Source organism: Cavia porcellus, unplaced genomic scaffold (genome assembly GCF_034190915.1).
Source record: "Cavia porcellus strain 051 isolate PalLab524CR breed Dunkin Hartley unplaced genomic scaffold, mCavPor4.1 scaffold_3, whole genome shotgun sequence".
In the NCBI taxonomy this organism is placed as follows: Eukaryota; Metazoa; Chordata; class Mammalia; order Rodentia; family Caviidae; genus Cavia; species Cavia porcellus.
This window is the reverse complement of record NW_026947486.1, coordinates 94,929,436-94,950,723: the sequence shown is the minus strand read 5'-3', so window position 1 is coordinate 94,950,723 and position 21,288 is coordinate 94,929,436. Positions and strand designations below refer to the sequence as shown.

General features: G+C 37.6%; 1 pseudogene; it reads right to left on the bottom strand.

Moving 5' to 3' along the window:
- Nucleotides 1-769: 769 nt before the first annotated feature.
- On the bottom strand, nt 770-7,704 carry LOC100723227 (eukaryotic translation initiation factor 5-like; annotated as a pseudogene).
- Nucleotides 7,705-21,288: the final 13,584 nt, after the last annotated feature.

Sequence of the window (21,288 nt, the reverse complement as noted above, 5' to 3'; positions counted from 1 at the left end):
CATTTCTGATGTGATAACAAAACACCTTTGAGGAGGCAACTCCTGAGAGGTAATTGAATTGTGAAGTTCTCCTCCCAGTTTTGTGTGCTGACAAGTCAAACAGCATCACACCATGAGATTCAGTACATGCTGAATGTTTATGCTTTCCTTCAAAGATGTTGCCTTCTAGGTGTTTTTTCACATGCCGGAAGGGGAAGACAAACTCCTTCCAGTCTCTGAGAAGGGCGCTGTCCCATTTATAGGGCTATAGCTCTCAATAAACCCCAATGGCTTTACCTCTTAATACCATCATCTTCAGAGTTATGTTTCAACAGGAAGTTTTAGGGGGAACAAAAATATTTCGTAATATAGGATTGTACTGTGAGCTATAAATTGTTGTAGCTTGGCAATGATGCAATCTTGAGCCCTGCATTTAACTACTACCCTGTATTTAATTCAGGAAAATGGAAAATTACTGAGTATAAGCCCCATGAGAAAAGCAGACTGAGCTGTACCCACAGGAAAAAAATTAACCTCCTCAACAAAAGAAGCAGGATACAGATGTCAACCAAAAATTAGTGTAAGATTCTAACTAAATTGTTTCCAAAAGGATATCTTTTATGATTCTCTCTTTTAAAAACTCTGTAACTTTCCAGTACAGGGCCACTTGTTTGGACTCTGAAATGGGGGTCTGTATACAAGTGGTCCTGAGCTCAGCTAATTAAATTCCAAATTTATCAATTTGGCTGCTTGGATGCCTATATTGTTGTTCATGAACCCACTTCATAAATATTTGTTGTTTCTAAATTACTCCGCATGGAGCTGGACTTGGTGCGTCATGCCAATAATTCCAGCACTCAGTAGGCTGAGGCAGGAGGATCTCCATGAATTTGAGGCCAGCCTGGACTGCATAGGGAGTTCAAGGGCAGCCTGAACTATCTATTGGCACCTTGTCTCAAAGATATATATATATAAAACAAATAAATAAATAAATAATTCACTGAAAACTATTTTGTTATATTAGCCTGAAAGGATTAAACAAACCAACTTTAAGCCTGAATAAGGAATATAATGATTGGTATTCATAAAATATTTTTAAAAGTTTTTTGTTTTTTTTATCAGTACCAGGGATCAAACTCACGACCACACACTTGCAAGGCAGGCGCTTATGCCGCTGAGCTAAATCCCCAACCCCAAGCTAAATCCCCAGCCCCTAAAGGTTTGATTTCATAAAATGTTAGAGGGTAAATGAAAAAGGCATGTTGCACCTATGACTAAGTGAGAATAATGGAAGTCAAAGAACAACTACAAACTTGGCTAAGACAAACTCTGTCTCTGTGAGTTAGCTGAAAACATAGGGACTTTTTAAACTTTTTGTGTAAAACAGTGGAAATCTGTTGCTCAGGCCTGTGGCTGATCCCATCTGCCTCCTTCCCAGCTGTATGTATAAAGAGGTTCTGAAAACGTGAAAGGAAGATTTTCCTAAATAAAGACTGAGGATTCCTTGCCAGCTGACTTGTAGTACCAGCACTAAGGACAGGAAGTCTCTCAGGCTAATCAGAAATGCCTCTAGATGGTCACTTCAATCTACAAGGAGAAATGAAGAGCAGAAGAAATGGTAAATAGCTGGGTTAACAGAGAAAGTGTGTCCTTTCCTCATTTTTCTTAGTGTTTAGAAAACATTATATGAAGCAATAATTATTACTTGTGATAATAATCTTAGGATCAGCACTGTATTGTTGGCTTTGTAGCATTAAGATATAATTTGTATGATGCTAACAGCATAACATTAGACAGGATGTGGGACTATATAAGAGCATCATTTCTACATTTTAGTTTAAGTAAATTAGTAACAAAAAATTATATATTTTGATAAATTAAAATACATACTATGCCATTTAGAACAATCACTGAGAAAATAGCTCAAAAATTTAATTTAAAATTCAAAGAGATTTAAAAGGTTCATACAACTATTTAGTAAAATAGTCACCACAAAAGAATTTTGTGAGCTTAGTGCAGTGACAATATGGATATAGAGCACCAAAAGAAGGACTGTGAATTTAACCTGACAGATAAAGGACTCCACATAAAGCTTGTGGGATACACATTCTTTCTAAGCACATAGTTTCTCTATAATAGAACACAAATCAACCCTCAGTTAATCTAAAGTTTGAAATTATGCAATGTATGAATGGAAACAAGCATTAACAGAAGAAACAAATCTCAAATATCCACAGCTTTTTGGGAATTATATATTATATTTCCATAAGTTTGATGAATCAAGCATTACCTCATAAAGGAAATTAGAAAATATCTTGAATAAGATGGAAATTTAAACACCATATAAAAATTTGTATTTTTTCCAGTTACTCATCAGACAAAGGACATCTAGACTAGGTAAAGAACACAAAAAATTTGACCCAATCAAAATATGGGCATCTGAGATGAGTAGACACTTCTCATATGAAGAAATACAAGTGGCCAATAAATATATGAAAAAATATTCAACATTGCTGGTATTTAAGAAATGCAAACTAAAACAATACTGAGATTCCTTCTCCCTCTAGAAAGAATAGCTATGATCAGGAAAACAAATTTTCTGAGGTTGTAGGCTAAAAAAGAGTCCCACACTGTTGGTGGGAATGTAAACTAGTACAATCACTGTGGAAATCAGTATAGAGATCTCTCAAAAAAATTAAAAGTAGAAATTCTATTTGACCGACCTATTCCCTTTTTAGGTGTCTTCCCTGAACAATTAAAGGCATTATATTATAGTGATACATGCATGTACATGTATATAGCTTGACAATTCATATTAGTTATATCTTAGAAACAGACTAAATATCCATCGACAGATGCATGGGTAGAGAAATTGTGGTATTTGTACACGGTGAAGTACTACTCTGCTCTAAAGAGTAACTTGAGTCATTAGTAAGTAGATGGATGCATCCTGAGAACTTAACATGAAGTGAAGTAAATCAAATAATCTTAAGTATCACATGGTCTCTTATATAAGAACTTCAATATACTGTATAAAGTACAAAATGAAGAATACATGGTAGGAAATAGTGAGGTGACTCTTTGGCATAGGAGAAGGGAACTGACGGAGAGGATGAAAAAGAGATTAATAAAGAAGGGAGGACTGTGAAGTGCTACATACGTGTACCAAGTCCTTATATAAGAAGGCATTCATGTAGTACGAAGAGGGAGAGGGGAAGGGAATTTTTAAAAAATTGAGAAATGTCTTCTACATGTACCAACTCCCCATGAAGACCCTAATCATAACATATTACAAGCAGGTAACAATCCAAGTACAAAATTAAGCCAGGTGAGGAGGTGCATGCCTGTAATCCCAGCACTCATGAGGCTGAGGCAGGAGGATCCTTGCAAGTTCAAGACCAGCCCGGGCTACAAAGTGAGCTCAAGACCAACCTGAACTGTGTAGGCAGACTATGTCAAAATTCAAAAAAGTATAAAATTAAAACAAAATTGATGGACTGTAGTTAAGACAATATATAGAAAGCATTGCATAGGTTTTATGTTGGGCGTGGTGGTACTCTGCAGGCTGAGCCAGCAAAATCCAAGTTTGAGCCCAGCCAGGGCAATTTAGTGACTTAGTAAGGCCCTGTCTAAACAAACAAACAAACAAACAAACAAACAAACACAAAGGCTGGAAAAGGGCTAAAGTTGTAGTTGAGGCTTTCTTTGACTCTTTAGTACCCTCCTTTTCAAAAGATCAAGATTGATTATGTTATTCCCTAGTCCTTCACACTGTGCTACATTTCCAAGTCTTTTTTATTTTTATTTTTTATTTTGAGACAAGGTCTTGCTAAGTTGCCCTGGCTAGCTTTGAACTTGTGATTGTCCTACTCAGTCTTGAGTTACTGGGGTTACAGGCATGTGCCATCATGCCCAGCTAGCCTTAATATTTTTTTCAAGAGTGACTGAAATCAAATCTTTGTTTATGTAACTGTATAAATGTGATGCAAATCTGTCCACCACTAGTTTTTCCAAAAGAAACATGCTATAAATAAGCTACATCTGCTCACTGATGTGTATGGACTCCCTAGATGTCTCACTGGGCATGATTACGGACCACTCACAGTAATAGATTTTAGTATACAGTGTAGCACGATGTTAAGCCATTTGAGCTTCTGCACATACATGTTGCACTTCGGGGCTGACAATGGCGAATAATTTGTAGCATTACACTGTTAGCTAGGTGGTACCCAACTTTTCAAATGGCATCAATATCCATGTCATCCTCCCTGTCGTCAGACTTCACAGTCTCCACTTACAGCACACTGGCAGTCTTCGAATAAACCACCTCAGTGTTTTCGTCTTCTTCATCTTCACCCCCAGAGGCTTCTTCCTCTGCCTCCTTCGACCGTTTTATAGGTTCTGCTTTGACACGAATCTCTTTGGCAAGTTCCTTCTTAGAGGCCTTTTCTGCCCAGCTGATGATGATCTCCTCTTCTGAAAGGTTTGTGTCGCAGACCTCCTTCAGGATATGGGGGATTTCGGTGAGGAGCTGAGCTGGATGGATGCATTGACACCACATGCTCCAACCCATGGAAAAGCCCTGCTGAGCTTTTTTATTGTTGTGACAGAATCTGAGGAAATGGTGCCTGTATTAATTTGTTCTCTAATCTTCTCGTTAAAAAAAGAACTTCAAGGGGCTGGGGATTTAGCTCAGCGGCATAAGCGACTGCCTTGAAAGCAGGCAGTCATGAGTTCGATCCCTGTTACCGGTAAAAACAAAAAAGACCAAAAAAAAAAAAAAAACCCCTTCAGTGTGAAAAGAGGGCCCATGGCTTTTACATCTAGTCGTTTTGCTTCAGCAACAATTTCTTAGATGAGATATTAATGCCCTCTTCCTTTTCTTAACAAAATCAAACAGGATAGTCACATGCTCCTCTATGGTTCTCTCCAAGTCATCACTGAGCATCAGGACTTGGGCATGGTCGCTGATATCACCCATCCTGCGCCTCTGAGCCTCCTCAGTTATGTCCCCCACCCCCAGTGGTCATCCTCCTCTTCCACAGCCCGTGGGGGAGGGCTCATCTCACTCAGGGGTGGTGGGGGTGCTGTCCCACTGCTGAATACTGAGCTGTTCTCCTGGTCTTTGCCCTTTCTGTTTTTCTTTTCTTTCTCTTTCTTTCCTGTACCACTGTCACTATACTCAAGTGGGTTTTAAAGAATGGATGTATAGTTTATGACGTGTATCAAGCATGCCCCGATAGCCACAGGCTTTACAAGAATTACCTTTTGTTTGCATCTTCGGATTCACATGCAAATCTGTTTCAGGATTCTCACACTCAGGAGAGAGAACAAATTTTTTAATCATCCATCCAATATGTCTTGCAGCTTCTTCGCCTCGTGAGATTCACTGACAATGTAACGGTCATTCTTTACATCAAACTGCGTCTGTGCTCCCAACTCACAACCAAAGTATTTGGTGGGATACGTTGGAGGCCGATTAAATGCCTTTGCAATGTCAATCATGTTGACTGTAACTGTCTTGATTCCATTTCTTTTGCCCTCAACTGTGGCAATCAGATGGGTCATCTTGTAGCAATAGAGCTGGTCTGAAACGCTGTGGTTGATGTTGACAGATATTTTGGCTTATTAGTGACTTTATTAATAAGATAAAGAGATCTTGGATTGTAACTTTTTGGTATCTTCTGTCTGGAGAAGAAGGGATGACATAAATGACTGCAAGAGTTCCTGGTCTCTGCCATGAAAATATGTTCGCCACTGAGGCTGTAAGCTTCTTGCTTGTATACCATGTTTCCCCAATACAGGCATCAGTGGCTGTGTAATAGTTCGTTTTCATCAAATAAAGACATAAACCCAACACAGCTCACTCTAAACTGGGAGGAAGAGGTGCTGGAATCCGGGTCTAGAGGTGGGGCAGGAGGAGAGCGGGGAGGCAGCTGGGCAGGTGCCTCCACTGTGTAGTGGGAGGAGCTGTCCCAGCGAGGTCCACACCAGCAGCTCTGAGCTTGATGACTTGTGGAATTTCTCGCTGCGACTCACTTTCTTTAATATTAACTTGTATTTGTCCTGAAGTCTTCACCCAAGTACAACAGTTGGAATTTAAGAGCATTATACGCTTCTCTCTGTTTTGGCAATTTAAAAAAGTCCAATGTCCTCCTGAAGCAAGAGACTAGGCAAAGTGTCTGGAGCCACAGGGCATGCTTGACCTGCCAGTTGCATAGCCTTGTTAACCATGGATGCGGAGAAGCAAATTCTCTGTAGGGCATCCTATACCCATCTTCTGACATGATATTAAGCCAAGCTCTGTACCTGACACCAACTTTTACACAAGATCAAGCCAAGCTCAGAACCTGATACCAATCTTTTAGCCCATGATCAGGTGGCTTTTTGATGAGTCAGCCTGGATTACTGTCAGAAAGAAGACAGAAAGGATGTCAGCCATTGAGGCCACCATCACTGCCCTCTTATTCTTGAGGCAGCCCACCATGTCTGCGTGCAGGACCTATCTTCTCTTGTTCCTGCAGAGCACCTTTTCTCCTTGAGAACTTCTGTTGTGCATCATTTTCCTCTTCTTTTTTGCCCTAAACTTTCACATTCACCAATTGTTCTTAGCAATTCTTTGTATGGGACAGTAAGAGCCAGGAAAGCACCGCTGCTCAGTACAGCACCAGGTGATGATCCTATTTTTAATTATAATAATGGTAAAGAAAATGAATGAAAAAAAGATATCTATGTTCGTATATGGCCACTGGGTCATTAACACTTTTATCAGAGCAGTTAGAACCTAGGATCTGGCCCTTACTTTTGAGACCTTTGTAGTGACTGGCACCATATAACAAACATGAGGTCTGAAGTAAACAACAGGAAAGTCACAGTGCTTTGCAGCTACAATATTTGCAGTGTCATCTGAACCCTACATGCAGAACTGTATTTAAGCAGGAGTTAAAGAGCAATGCCTCTTGACCTCCTTCCTCTTTCCCTGCAGCTACAACTTCTTATTCTGGTGTAGGTAAGATAGGTGACTATGTCCTGTAAACAGAATTAACATTGTCTTGTTCTTGCAGGGTTCATGAGGCTCTGTCTTCTTTCGAAGCTGTTAAGAATTTCTTGTTCTTGCTTCTGTATCTTTGCTTCTCTGTCCTCCTCCCCTGCCCTAGTTTCTAAAAACCAGCCGCCTCAGCAGAATGTTTAAATCTAGAGCTTTTCCTTCGATCTGGTGTTCAGTCATTTTGGACATCATAAGGACAAGCTGAGCTGATGTACAGCTAAAGCCCTATAAATCCTCCTTTCCCCCCATTGGTCTCTATGATCTCTTGGATTCTGCAACGCTATAAAAAACTCAAATCTTTGCCAGTGGATATTTGAAAGTATTAGAAAAACACAATGGCAATACACTAGCACAGACTGAAGGATACATTTTTTGAAAGAGCTAGTGGAATAGGGAACCTGGTCCTCTCATGACTGTGTTTCCCTGAAAATATGACCAGATCTTATATTCATTTTTTGCTTCAAATATGCAGTAGGGCTTTTTTCAGGGGAAGTCTTTTTTTTCCATGTACAGCAATACACATTTACTTATGTATAAAAATATTTACATTACTCATGTACAGAAATCTACACTTAATCAAATACAGTCATGTCATCATCTTCTGTGACATCATCATAACTCTCTAAGCTTCGAATTCCAGACCGAATTTCTGGCAACACCATGTGCTGTAGAACCATGGGTCCCAATCTCTCATGTCCAACAATAGAGTTCTCCTCAAATGAGCACTTTTTGTCCATGTAACAACATAGCTGTCTTCGATTTTATCCTATGAATTTTTCACCAAAGTCACGATTTCTTGCAGGCTAGGCTTCACAAAGTTTTCATTAATTCAAAGTGTTAATTGAAGAGTTTAGAGAAAGGAGTGGCAATGAAAACTATGACAGTTAAGAATGAAGGTCTAACTATGGTAACTACTTTTATGTCGAGATTATCTTGTGTGAAACACTATTTTGCTTAAATGGCTATGTTTTGACCTGCGCTGTTTTGTTGTTATGCCCTCTTTTTTTTTTATCTCAATCTCCTCTTTATTATCTACTTTTTCACTTTTATCCTTTTAAGTAAGGGAAAAATAAATTAAAAATAGCAGGATATATTATAGTAAACCACACTGATTTCCTCTTAACTTGATTTGAAACCCTCTATTGCTCTCACCATCTTGTTTTGACTGATTTTCCTCTATGTTTGATAGTACCAAGTTCGAAAGTATAGGCAAAACTGTGAAGACAGTCAAATTCATTATGACACCCATTCTGATCGACTATTATCTTCTTTTGAAGTCCTGTAATGTCTCCAATGTTTTGGTTTTATTGGTCTTGTTCTTTACCCTTTTGTTCAATTTTATTATAACTGATGATATAGGCAGTTCTTTTTAAGATAGCAAGAGACATTATGGTAACCATTGTTGATCACCTTGTATTCTGTTTTTACATTATGTATTATGTCCATCCTTTTGATTTGACTGACTCTGTCCTGTTATGTCACAATTGTTTTTACTTTCTTCAAAAAAAAGTAATAAGAACTGTGGGAGTAATAAAACCCAAAATGTGTAATTGTCATTGTACAAAAGAAAGGAAAAGAAAGTGCATATATATTTAAGTGTATCAGATAGATAACCATATTACTGAGTTTTGTTGGATCATTGAACAAAACTGTTTGCAGTCTCACTGTTTGAAAGTCCCCTCTATATGCTTTAATTTTGTAACTTGAACAACTATTTCTAAGATGACAATATGTAATTAACTAGTGATTTCCTACTGTTTATTTTTTTCTGAAATTCTGTATAACTTGTACCCTTTTTCTGTTTTTTTTCTTTTTTCTCCCTAAATAAAATTTAAAAAAAAGAATGAAGGTCTACATAAAGCAATGAAAATTTTAGGCACCAAATTTAGAAAATGTTTATTTCATGCGAGTGCATTATATACATCCATTAAAACACATGACGTAAGGAATTATAAAGTATTATTTTAGACACAGCCAGCATCTGTTTGTTACTATGTATGCACATTATTTGTGCATCATGCCTGTGCTCTGACTGGTTATCAGTAATGTCTTAAGTTCATCTGTTTACATACGTGTTTACCTCTTGTCCAAAGGCATTGGCTTAGGTATTCACAAATAGTTATAGTTTATATTATCATTTATTTTAAGTATTGTCAATAGTACATATATTTAATTAAATACTAATCTCATTTTATAATTCAATATATCTGCTGTGTGTTGCAATGGACATACTAGATCCATCCATCTAGCTGCCGATCTTAACTGGAGTTTACATTGTAGCATTCTGAAAAATCATAGTAGGGATTAATTTTTGGTTAGGTCTTATTTGGGGGAAATACACTAAGATGTTACAGGTGTCGCTGGAGACTGTCAACAATACCTTTTTCTGTTTTTATATTATCACTCACTGCTATGTTTTTTGGATTATAGTTTCCTGCCAAAGTTTTTTTTTAAATTTTATTTAAAAGGAAAAAGAGAAAAAACAAAACAAAACAAAGTGGTGTAAGGGTACAAGTAATACAGAACTACAAAAAAAAAAAAAAAACAGTAAGAAATCACCAGTTAATAGACTACATGTTATCACCTTAGAGATAGTTGCTCAAGTCACAGTATCAAAGCATACAAAGTGGACATTCAAACAGTGAGACTGCAAACAGTTGTGTTCAATGATCCAAGCAAAAACATTAGTATGGTCAGCTATTTAACACCCCTAAACACACTTGCTGTTGTATCCTTTAGAGCACTTTTTTTCCCCTCTCTTTTTTACAACAAAATTTACACATTTTGGGTTTTATTACTCCTTAGTTCTTATTATTTTTTGGAAGAGAATAAAGTCAAATATGGCAAAACAAAGCTGTCAGTCAAAACCAAGGATAGACACAGTACCTGATGTAAGAACAGAGTACAAGGTTATCAACAGTGGTTACCATAATGTCTCTTGTTTCCTTAAAAAGAATTGTCTATCTCATTAGGTATTATAAAGTTGAACAAAACAGTAGAGAACAAGACCAATAAAACTTAAGCATTGTAAACATTACAGGACTTCCAAAGGAGACAATAGTCAAACCAGAATGGGCATCTTAGTGAATCTTATTGCCTTCAAAGTAGTTGCCTATACCCTCAAACTTGATACTATCATACAGAATGGAACAGAGTCTAATCAGTCAAAACAAGATCGTGGGAGTATTACAGGACTTCAAAACAAGTTAATAGGAAATCAAAAAGAGTTACTATTATATATCCTAATTTTTAAATTTTTCCCCTTAATTAAAACAAACATGCATCAAAATTAATCTTCCTTCGTGTCAAGGTCAGGCAAGGCTCTTTAGGTCATCTGAGGAACCTCTTGGTTCCTATAGTTCTTTCCCCTACAGATGTGCACTTTCTCAGGATGGTTGAGGATCTTGCTGGACATGTGGTTTTTCTGACAGTGACAGGGCCATTCTCCTCGTGGGTGATCCTCGATAGAATGATCGCCAGCTGCCTCCTGGTCTTTGGGGCCCTCATGTCCATGCTCGGGAGTATGGGTGACTTGCCACTGTTGTGGCACCTTTTTAGGGACTATCTGTCTTACTCTGGGTATTGGCTGACCTTGGAGGGTAAGGGCCAAACACTGGCTGTCAGTGTAGCCCTTTAAACTTTTAAACTGTGCTCACTAAGTCTCAGTGGTTAAGTGGAGGCCTTTTACACCAGTCTTACAGTAGGAGTAGTAGGTCTTAATCTTAAACATTGTAATTTTCCTGGGTACTAGGGCACTTTGAAATATAACAATGAGAGATTTTTTTCCCTTCCTGCCCTGGGAATTGAATACAGGGCCCTCATGTCTACTAGGCAAGTGCTCTTTTACTGAGCCCTTAAGTATAAAAATAACACTAGAAGACAATTTCCCCTTATATTAAACAGGGTTAGGTTTCAAGTTGGGAGTTAGTGTCCTGTCTTATTTGTTTTGTAGGCGATGAGTAGCATCCTAAACACTGCCAACTTGCTTGTGAGAAAGTGTACTCTTATAACGTTAGCAGACAACATTACAAAGTTTTACAAGAGCAAAAATAAATACAGTTAGTGCACTAGAGTCCTGAACCTAGAAACATAGTAAGTTTAGTTTTGTCATAAAGCTGTATCCATGAGTTGTATGAAACTGGCTACAAATGCATTAAAGAAAAAATTAAAACAGTGGATGGTGAAAGATTTAAAACAGCAATGGTTAAAACTTTGAGGAAACAAACAATTGTAGTTGGAAAGACAGCAGTAGGTTAAGGTGTTCTAAGCATTTCATTTTAGAAGGCTTATATGCTTGGAGCACATAAATGCACTTAACATACAAAGAAGTTAGCAGTGTCATAATTCTAGAGAATATATATATATATATATATATATATATATATATATACAGAACTGACAAGAGTCAAAAGATAGGTTTGGACTGTCTATAAATTTAAGAAATTGTGTTAATGACCACAGACTTATTCCTCGACATGCAAGTGTGTCTCATTTATACAATAAAAAATTTCTTGTTTGGTCAAACCAATAGCTATAGACTACATTTTAAAAGCAGACCTAAATTGTGTGAAAAATAAATGGCAGAGATGCCAAAAAATTTTGATCACTTTATGTGTTTAAGGTCTAAACACACTTTGTGTGTTTAAGGGATCTTAAGTTTAGATATTTAAGGTCATTTGTACAACAAAGAACATTAGTTATCTTATATACATTAAAATGATGTACCTTTAACTCTATAAACATTGTGCATTTAGACAAGCCTCAGATACACTGCATATTTAGCCCTCCAATCTAGGTACATCCCTAATCACATATATTTCCAAATACACTATTATAACCTAAAGTAATCGTTTATTAAGCAGTTAGAAATCCTGTCAGACTACTGGCTGCTAGAATGAGAGGACTGAGAGGTATAAGGAAGCCAGGCGTTTGCTTTTTAGTTGGATATGAGAAAGGGACTCCTTTCAGCGCTTGAGAATGCTTGAACCCCATGAAAGAGTGACACTGAGGATGACAGATCTGGTCCGCAAGCTTCCCACTGATTGCCCTGCTCTGTAGCCCAGGATAGCCTTGAACTCCTTGTGCCTCAGCCTCCCGAGTCCTGGGATTGCAGACTCAGAACTAGAAGAAGAATCTCAGTCTTGCTGTTTAGCTGCCGCGCCTGGCCATTGGTGTGCAGAGGAGGAGCTGGGCAGATCTGGGGTGTCCTCACCGGCCTCTCTGCATGTCTGGAGGACTCTGGATATCTCCGCCCAGACTGCTGGAGTCCCCCCAGGCTTCCAGGTGCAGTGAAGGGGAGAGGTGGGTTTGAGGCTTCCACATCAGCCTCCCCATTCCGGTTACACTTGGAGAACTGCTGAGCTCCCGACGGGTGGGCGGGCCCACACTATCAGCCTAGCCCAGCCTGTTTAGCTGCCGCGCCTGGCCATCAGTGTACAGAGGAGGAGCTGGGCAGATCTGGGGTGCCTGCATCGGCCTCTCCGTGTGTCTGGAGGACTGTGGGTATCTCTGCAAGCAGGGAGGGTCCACAGGTTCCTGAGGCACCGCGGCCTGTGGTGAGTACCCTAACCCGGCTGCGATTGAAGAACTGTGGAGCTTCCAAGGGGCAGGTGGGCGCACAGTGTCCCTGAGGCCCAGCTTGTCTGGAACTGCGGAGTTCTGAGCAGGCAGAGGAGGGCCACTGGTTCTGTAGGCCAAATGGCTTGGGGTAGCACGGTGCCAGAGACTCAGTAGCTCCAAACATAGAAGGGGATTTTCAACAGATCCTGAGAAAGCTTTCAAATAACACTTGAAACACAGAAATATAGGAAAATGACAAAACGAAAGACCAAATTACAACCTCAAACCTCCAGCCCATCTCAAGAAACCCTAGGAGTGATGTATATAGAAGAAAATATATCCCATCCACCTCATATATTGGACACAATAGCTACTGAAATTGACAAGCAACTCCAGGAAGCTTTAAAGAAATTCAAACTCGAAATAATCTCCCAGATAAAAGAAGAAATGATAAAAGAAATGAAAGAGATTCTAAATATATCTAAAGAAAACACAGATAAAAAATTGGAGGAACTAAACAAAAAGATAGAATCCCTAGACGAGCAATATAAGAAACAAACAGAATACATAATGCAGATGCACAGAGATATACAGGAAATAAAAAACTCCACTGAAAGTTGTAAAAACCGCCTTAATGAAAGTGAAGATAGAATTTCAGACCTTGAAGACAGGATTGCAGCTAGTGAATAGGAAAGGAAAGATCTTTTGAAAATAACAAGGAATCAGGAAACAACAATTCAACAACTGCAAGACAATGCAAAGAAGAATAACGTAAGAATGATAAGGATTAATGAAAGAGAGGGAGACAACATGAAGGATGTCAGGAGGATATTTAGAGAAGTAATAGCTGAAAATTTCCCAAGCATGAGATCAGAAACTGACATCAGGATCAGTGAAGCATATACAACTCCAAACAGTCATAACCAAAATAAAACTACACCCAGACATATAATAATCACCATCCCAGAAATCCAACACAAGAATAGATTATTAAAAGCTGTCAGAGAGAAAAGACAGATCACTTATAAAGGAAAACCTATCAGAATCACAGCAGACTTCTCAGCACAAACGATAAAGTCAAGAAGAGCATGGAGTGAAGTATTCCAGATCCTAAAGCAAAATGATTTCCAACTGAGACTGATATATCCTGCAAAACTATCATTCAAAATAGATGGTGCAATACGATACTTCCATGACAAAGAACAGCTGAAGAACTTCATGAACACCAAACCAACCCTGCAAAAAATATTGAAAGACAGTTTAGATACACAAAGGAAAAAACCAGTAAGCAAAGCAAATAATTAAACAGAACAGAAAGATAAAGATGCAACAGCAGAGAGATAACATTCCTACAAGTAACCAGCATTTAACAGTAATAACCATTAATGTAAATGGTCTCAATGCACCAATCAAAAGAAACAGACTAGCAGAATGGATAAAGAAACAAAATCCAACCATATGCTGTTTACAGGAAACCCATCTAACCCAGAAGGATACTCACAGACTGAAAGTCAAAGGATGGAAAACAATTCTTCATGCAGCAGGAATCCAAAAAAAGGCAGGAGTAGCCATTCTGTTTGCAGACAACGTGAACTTTAAACCAACAATGACCATAAAGGACAAAGAAGGTCACTACATACTCGTAAGGGGAAAACTCCAAGAGGAAGAGATAACTATCTTAAATATATACGCACCAAACTCCAGAGCACCCAGTTATATAAAACAATTATTAACAGAAATGAAAACTCAAATTATCAGTAACACAATTGTAACAGGAGACCTTAATACACCACTGACACCAAGGGACAGATAAACCAGACAGAAAATGAGCAAAGAAATAACAGAACTGAATCACACCTGTGAACAAATGGGTTTGATAGACATATACAGAATGTTCCACCCAACAACATGAGAATACACATTCTTCTCAGCAGTACATGGATCATTTTCTAAAATAGACCATATATTAGCTCACAGAACGTATTTAAGCAAATGCAAAAGAGTTGAAATCATCCCTTGCATATTATCAGATCATAGCGCTCTGAAATTAGAAATTAATGATAAAAGATACTGCAAAAAGTCCGCAAACACATGGAAACTGAATAAGAAAGACATCCCTTGCTCATGGATAGGAAGAACAAACATTGTGAAGATGGCCATTCTCCCAAAACAGTTATACAGATTCAATGCAATCCCAATAGAAATACCATCAACATACCTTAAAGATCTAGAGAAATCACTCCTAAATTTCATCTGGAACCAGAAGAGACCTAGAATCGCAAAAGCAATTCTAAGCAGCAAAGACAAAGCAGGAGGCATCATAATCCCTGACTTGAAGTTATACTACAAAGCAACAGTAGTAAAATCAACATGGTATTGGAATCAAAACAGAGCCGAAGATCAGTGGAATAGATTAGAAGATACAACCACAACTACAAACACACTCAACCACCTTATCTTTGATAAAGGAGCCAAGCAGGTTCACTGGAAGAACGATAGTCTCTTTAATAAATGGTGCTGGAAAAACTGGCTCTCCATTTGCCGAAAACTAAAGCTAGACCCATGTCTATCACCATGTACTAAATTAAAATCTAAATGGGTCAAAGATCTGAATATTAAAACAGAAACACTAAATCTATTGGAAGACAAATTAGGTAGAAACCTTGGAGACATAGGAGTAGGTAAAGAATTCATGAACAGGACTCAAACCGCACGGGAAATACTTCCCAGAATCAATAACTGGGACCACTTCTTATTAAAAAGTTTCTGCATGTCAAAAGAAATCTCCAGCATAGTGAAAAGAAAACCCACAAACTGGGAAAAGATTTTAGTGAACTCTCTCTCAGACAAGGGCCTCTTGTCTAAAACATATAAAGAATTAAAGAAACTCAGACCTCCAAAATTCAAAGATCCAATCCAAAAATGGGCATCTGAGATGAATACGCAATTCTCAGATGAAGAAATGCAAATGGCAAATAAATACATGAAAAAATGCGCATCATCATTGGTCATTAGAGAAATGCAAATTAAAACCACACTGAGATACCATCTCACTCCTGAAAGAATGGCCAGGATCAACAACAACAACAACAAATGCTGGAGAGGCTGTGGGGAAAAAGGAACTCTCCTGCACTGCTGGTGGGAGTGTAGACTGGTACAGCCTTTGTGGAGATCTTTCTGTAGATTTCTCAAAATTTGGGACTGGAAATCCCATTTCTTCCAGGTATTCCACTTCTAGGCATATTCCCAGAAGAACTGAAAGCATCATACCACAGTGATATATGTGCACCTATGTTTATAGCAGCACAATTTGTAATCGCCAGATCTTGGAAACAACCCAAGTGTCCATCAACTGAGGAATGGATAAAAAAGTTGTGGTATTTCTATACAATGGAGTATTATTCAGCTATAAAGAAGGATCACATTGAGATATTTATCAATAAATGGGCGCAGCTTGAGACCATACTCATAAGTGAAATAAATCAATCTCGCATGTGTGAATACCGAATAGTTTCCCTAATGTAAGTAATGATTCAAATATATAAAAATATGTGGTAATCATGATTCCCCATTAGGTGGCCTTGAAGCCTTATAAAGTTTTCACTCATTAATTAGAAAGGCTTTATTCTGGGCTTCTTGATATGGAAATATTTGAAGCTAGAGTATATAAAGTTTTATCCAAATATTTCAAGGAAAAAGACAGACACTATGGTAACTACTATTAAGTCGGTTTATATGGTGGTGAAGTACTAGGTTGCTGAAACAGTCATGCTTTGACCTCTATTGTTATATTGTTATGTCCTGTTTTATCTCAATCTCCCCCTTATTCTTTTAAAAAAATTATTTAGTCATTTCCTATGTTTGTCTTAATTAAAGAAAAAATTTAAAAAATTAGGATATATAAATAGTAACACTTTTTGATTTCCTATTAACTTGTTTTGAAGTCCTGTAATACTCCCACGATCTTGTTTTGACTGATTAGACTCTGTTCCATTCTATATGATAGTATCAAGTTTGAAGACATAGGCAACTACTTTGAAGGCAATAAGATTCACTAAGATACCCATTCTGGTTTGACTATTGTCTTGTTTGGAAATCCTGTAATGTTTAAAATGCCTAAGTTTTATTGGTCTTGTTCTCTACTGTTTTGTCCAACTTTATAATATCTAATGAGATAGACAATTCTTTTTAAGGAAACAAGAGACAACGTTGATAACCATTGTTGATAACCTTGTACTCTGTTCTACACCATGTGCTATGTCTATCCTTGGTTTTGACTGACAGCTTTGTTTTGCCACATTTGACTGTATTCTCTCACCCCCCCTCAAAAAATAATAAGCACTAAGGAGTAATAAAATCCAAAATGTGTAAATTTTGTTGTAAAAAAGAGAGGGAAATAAAAGAAAAAAAAAAAGAAAAAGAGCTCTAACGGATATAACAGCAAGTGTGTTTAGGGGTGTTAAATAGCTGACTATATCAATGTTTTTGGATCATTGAACACAGCTGTTTGCAGTCTCCCTGTTTGAATGTCCACCTGGTATTCTTTGATACTGTGATTTGAGCAACTATTTTCAAGATGATAATATGTAAACTACTAACAGGTGATTTCTTAGTGTTATTTTATTTAGTTTTTTTTTTAGTTCTGTATTACGTGTACCCTTACACCGCTTTGTTTTGTTTTGTGTTTTTCTCTTTTTCCCCTTAAATAAAAAAAAAAAAAGAAAAAAAAAGCAGTTAGAAATTGATCATTTAAAAGACTTTGCAACAAACATTTTAGTAAACCTTAGCTTTCTTTAAACTCAGCTCCTTAGGTAGTTAAAATCCTAACAACAGAAAACAAGAAAAAACTTTTTTTGAGACAGGGTCTTTACCTACAATCTCTCTGTGCATGAACCCATACTCTTTCTGCCTCCGCCTCCTGAGTGTTTTAAATATAGATGTATGCCACCATGCTTGGACCAAGAAATTATCTTGATACAACATAATCCATTTTAAAAAAGTGTTTTCATAAATGTTATCATGAACAGAAAAATATCTTATGAACATTTTGTTGCTTTATATACAGCAAACTCTTTAATAACTTTCTGAATTACAGCCAAAATAACTGTGGGTAAGTTTTGTAAAAGTAACATTTCTTGGGGAGAAGCACACTAAGACCTGAGGAGTACCAGAGAGATTACTCATCGGCAGGGAAAAGTGGTTTATGGAGCTGCTTTTTCAGCCACAGAAGCAGTGTTGCCCAGTAGTTCTCCAGGCCCCAAGAGGCCTTCTCAGAGTCCTCCCATATAGAATTGTACATTACAAGATCAGCGCTCATCAAGCTGGTAAAGAAATCATTATTAAACTTTTTGTACATTAACAATTTATGAAAATATATTTTACAAACTCAGCCATACAGTACTGTCATTTTGGGGGAGGGGTATTGATATTTGAACCTATGGTCTTCATAATGTGCTATATTTTTTATTTTGTTTTTTATCATTAAGTTTAGTGGTACAGTTTAGATATACACAATGACCACATTCATCATACAGAATGTGTACTCACACAGGATCCACTCAATTCGTATTATTTTTCCATTCCCCTGCTATCCTTTCTGTCCTTCTTCCCCTTAATTACAAAAGCTTTGTTTCAGTTTTATCTTTCTTTTCTCATCTTTCTTCCCTTCATTCCTTTCTCTCTCCCCTCCCTTATGCCTGTTTCCATTTGAACACATTCTTCCTATTTTGCAATATCTATTATACATTTTAGTCCTTATTTACAATCTCAGTTTCTCACACCTGAAAAACAATGCAATGTTTACATGTGTGTCTGATTAATTTCACTTAAGTGTATGGTTTCTAGGTGCATCCATTTACCTATAAAAGCCTGAAGTTTACCCTTTTTGGCTAAGAAGTACTCCACTGTGTTAAAAAAATCACATCCATTCATCAATTGATAGGCATTTGGGCTGTTTCTAAGATTTAGCTATTATAAACTGTGCCAGTATAAACGTGGATGTGCATACATCACTGTGGTGTTTAGCAGAAAATGCACACCACCCTAATCAGTATATTTCTGTTAGTTTTCCAGACAATCTCCAGTTTTCTTCAGTTCCTGTTATAGTTCCTGTTACTTCTGTTTCTTAGAAATGGCTGGTCACTGTGATGTATAGCTGGTCACTAGGATGTATATGGTAAGAACCAATCAAAGACAGCCTTGTACTCTGCTTCTGTACGTCCTGCTTACAGACCCTCGAAGAAAGCTAGCCCACCACTATTCAGGGCCTGACATTTTATGACAATGAATTCCTTGTCAGCATGCATCAACATTAAATAAACCTGCTTCAAATTCCTGGGTGATATTTCTGTGTTTCTGTTTGTCACTGCAGTATGCTACTTTTAATTCTTTCTGATACAAAGGTACCTAGAAGGGGAATAGCTGGGTCATATGGGGCCTCTAGTATTAGTTTTAGTTTTTTGAGGAGTCTCAGCACTGTTTTCCACAGTGGCTGCACCAGTCTACACTCCCACAAACATTGGCAAATGGTTCCTTTTTCCTCACAGCTCCATCAGCATTTGTTATTGGTTGATTTCTTGATGATAGCCATTCTTTCTGGGGTGAGATGGAATCTCAGTGTTGTTTTAATTTTCATAATACTTAGGATTAAATTCAACAAAAGCAGCACAAGACTTGTACACTGTTAACTACAAAACACTGTTGAGAAACGCCAGAGAAGATAATAAATGGAGACACAGTCCATTTTCCTGGATTGAAATGCTCCTTATGACAAAATGGCAATTGTACTCAAACTACTCTATACATTCAAGTCAATTCCTATGAAAATTCTAATAAAAAGTGATGTATGCTTCTTGTTACAGTGTAGATCTAAAATGTCACCTAAAAGTCTCATGGGTTCAGCGGTGAGTGCTCTTGGAAGGTGACTGTATCATGGGCAGTGTACTCATGAGTAAATTAATCTACATAGCTGAATGTACTGTTTGCAGGTTGCATCTGGTCAGATGAGGTAGGGTGAGGGGATGTGACTTAGAAGTGTGTATTTTTTTCTTGTGTGTATATAGTACTGATAACTGAAGCTAGGCCTTGTCTTAGTCATTGATTGTCTAAGCTGAGCTCAGATTTTTCGATCCTCCTGCCTCAGCCTTTCTACAGTGCCAGGATACCGGAATGCAACATCATGGAACTTGTTCTGGAGGCGTGTGTTCTTGTCCCCAACTTGGCCTTTCTTTCTCTCTGCTTCTCGATTGCCATAAGGAGAGCAGCTTGCCTCGGTCATACCCTTCCACCCTTCTGTGTCTGCCTTGGATGCAGTCAATCATGGACTGGACCCATTCGTAACTATGAGTCAAAAAAACCTCTTTACTATTTAAATTGCCAGGGTCAGGTATTCTTGTCTTAATGATGGAAAAGTGACTAATCCACTCCTAAAATTTACATGGAAATGCAAATAATGTAGAACAGCTGAAATACTTACGTTAACTAGTTAACAAGTTAACAAGAAATCATAGTAATCAGTGCAATATAATATTAGAAAAAATACAGACATACAGATACTTAGATAAGAATTGAGACTACAGAAATAAATTCTGATGTATGTATTCAATTGTTTTTTGGTGAAGATACCAATAAAAATCATTAGGGGAAAATATGGCCTTTGAAAGGAATGATTCTGCAACATTTGCCTATCTTTGTGTAATAAGTGAACTTAATCACTTATTTCACATCACAGCTACATACAAAACTCAACTGGGGTTGGGTTACAGACCAATGCATAAGCAGAACCTCTACTACTTCTAGAAAGAAACAAGAGGATTTCTTTATGTTTAAGGGAAGATATGCTGATCTATAATCAAAAGATTGACTAATTACAATTCATCCAAATTAACAAATTTTCCTTTCTTTTTTTGTTTCCCTTGAGGTCAACCATGCTGTTACACACATCTACATTGCTCGCTCAGGTGTGTGCATTCCCCATTTTCAGGGACCCTTAGCTGAGGCTTCTCTGCTAAACCTATTTTATCAGGGGGCCTTAAACACATTTTTCTCCACTATCAGTATTTGCCTACTTTTCCTCTGTTCCTCTCTCAAGCCCCCAGATCCATAAGATGGCAAGAATATTTTGTCCAGTGCCCGCTGGCAATGAGATGATTCCTCCTCTCTGTGCTGACACATCTGACTCCTGCCCAGTGGGGGGGATGGCAACTGGATGTTGGGGGGACTCCTTCAATTCTCCTCTTGCTTACACAATTATAGTAAATAAAGTGAATTGATCCTTCTTTTTGTTCTGATGTCTTATTTGACCACTGTGACCCCTGGCAGCTCAGCTTTCTTGAGCTTATCTCTGGCCCTGATGTCACTATGAAGAAACCTACAGGATAATATTGATGGATTTTGTATTTAACCCAATGAAAAGACAGATTATTTTCCTGAGCACTTTCACTTAATAAAAACATGTATTGTCTAAAATTGCTATGCAAATTCATTGCAATTATAGTTAAAGTTCAGCAGAATAATTTATTTTTTATGATTGGTAAGATAATGCTTTTGAAATGTAGGCAAGGCAAAATTGAAAAGAGACTTGATATTTCAGATGTCAAAAATAATGCGATCATATAATACAAAATTGTTGCAGTAAAATAGCATGTTTTATAAAGAGACATTTAAGAAGATACTTCCCTGGTTTGGAGCAAGCCTCAAAACCT